Source organism: Oratosquilla oratoria, chromosome 5 (assembly GCF_046742065.1).
Source record: "Oratosquilla oratoria isolate Oo_2021 chromosome 5, ASM4674206v1, whole genome shotgun sequence".
Classification (NCBI taxonomy): domain Eukaryota; kingdom Metazoa; phylum Arthropoda; class Malacostraca; order Stomatopoda; family Squillidae; genus Oratosquilla; species Oratosquilla oratoria.
Window position 1 is genome coordinate 27422278 of NC_134781.1, and position 2500 is coordinate 27424777.

Genomic DNA, 2500 nt, shown 5'->3' on the forward strand with positions numbered 1-2500 from the left:
AAAAATCTTATTTATTTGTTTCTCAGGTTACATATTATTCATAACAATTACTCCCAGGTCCTTCTCACTTTCAACTTTTGTTATTCTTTCTTCTCCCAATTCATATGATTCTGTTATTCTGTTTTTGCTTTTTCCAAATTCCATTATACTACACTTTTTAGTATTGAACTCCATCTCCCACTTCCTACTCCATTCCCAGACTTTATTTAGATCACTCTGTAGTGATTCACAATCTTCTTCTGTGTTCACTTTTTTAATAGTTTTGCATCATCTGCAAAGAAGCTCATATAACTTTCAATTTCTTCATCCATATCATTAATATATATAGCGAACATTATTGGGGCCAGAACTGTTCCTTGTGGAACACCACTTATTACTTCATCCCAATTTGAGTGTTTGTCTCTTATCACTACTCTCATTTTTCTTTCTTGCAAAAAGTCTTCCATCCATTTAAGCAGTTTGCCCTGTATTCCTCCTTCGGTTTCTAATTTCTTAAGCAACTTCTTATGTGGTACTTTGTCAAAAGCTTTTTTTAGGTCTAGAAATGCACAATCAGCCCATCCATCTCTTTCTTGTATTATATCTATTAGCCTTGAATGGAAACATATTAAATTGGTGACGCATGATCGTCCTTGTCTGAATCCAAATTGTCTTGGATTTAGCACGTTGTTTTTTCTAAATATTTTACCCATCTACTTTTGACAATTCTTACACAAATTTTTGCTATTGTACTTGTTAGAGAGACTGGTTATAGTTGGTAGGTTCTTCTTTATTTCCCCCTTTATATATAGGTACTATATTTGCTTTTTCCAATCTTTTGGAACTTTTCCTTCTTTCAAGGAACTGTTTATTATGCTATGTATTTTGTCTGCCAGTTCATTCCTGCATTATTTCAAAATCCAGTTTGCTATTTCATCTGGTCCATGCGATTTTCTGACATCAAGATTAATCAAGTGTTTCATTATTTCATTCTTTGTTACTTCTATTTCTTTCATAGGGGGACTTTCTTTTTCCATTCGATCTCTTCAGGTTATATGTTCTCCCTTGTAAACACTGATTTAAAATGCTTGTTCATAATTTCCGCCATTTCTATTTCCTCTGTGTATTCAACTCCTCCTTGTCTTAATTTCTCCAAATCGTGTTTGTTTTTCAGTTTGTTGTTTACAAATCTGTAAAATAATTTTGGTTGATCTCTACATTTTTCTATGACATCTTTTTCATATTTTCTCCTTTCCTCTCTGCACACTTGTACATATTCATTTCTATAACAAGTATATATTTTCCATTTTTCAGGTCTTTTGTCTTCCATTTGGTCCAAGATTTATCTCTTTTGTCTTTTAACTCCCTACAACTTTTGTTGTACCAGCACTTTACATATTCTTATTCTTGTTTTTGTCTTGGGACATACTTTTCCACTCCTTTTTTTTTATAATTTTTTGTCAAAATATTCCATTTCTCTTCCACTGTTGTTTCTTCTTTGTATATTCCTTCCCAGTTTTCTTTTTGAAAGAATTATCTTATTTTATCAAAGTTTGTTTTTTCATACCTCATTCTTCCTTTTCTATATTATTCATTTCTTTTCATGTATTTTTCCTCATTTAGTTCCAGTTCAATCAATATGTGGTCACTTTTACTTATTGGTGTTTTATATTCAATCTTTTCCATTCTTCTAGGTTCAGATATGATAATTAGGTCTAGTCTCGATGGTTCTTCTTCATTTCTATACCTAGTGTTCTCCTGTATCCACTGTGTCATTGTATGGTCAATAATCATCTCGAGTAGAACATTTCCCCATGAGCCGTCTCCACCCTTTACTGTCATCTCTTCCCAGCAGACTTCTTTACAATTAAAGTCACCCATCATAACTATTCTTCCTCCATCTCCATTATCTTATTTAATGTTATTCTTGTGTCTTCTAACATACTTTTATGTTCACTCTCTTCCCACGAGGCTGTTTTTGGAGGCACATAATTTATCACAAACTTTCTGCTCTTCTTATCTCTGTCTTCCACTTCGATCATAATCATCTCTACTGTATTCTTTCCATATGTGACACACCTCACGTTTATATCCTTCTTAGTCAGGAACATAACTCCACCCCCTTGTTTTGTCTCTCTGTTTCTGATCCAATAATCATATGCATCATGTCCTACACTGTTGGGTGGTAGTGGACCTTTTAATTTCGTTTCTACAATTCCCATTATGTCCGGTTCTGTTTCCTTCAGCTCATTCAATCCTGTTATTAATCCATCTATATTTGTGTAAGACACTCTTAGTTTTCTGCCACTTCCATTGTATTCTGTGTTTCCCTTTTGTTTTTCTCTAGTATGTCGTATTTCCTTACTTTCATATTCACTACTCTCCAATATAATTTATCTTTTTCTGACTCTGTTCTGTTCCCGTTTTTTTCCTTAGCTTCATATCTTTTCATTTTGTCCTCCTCTCTTTCCTCTTTATTCATTTCTCTTTTTATCCATACCTTTTTATATTGTTCACTTGC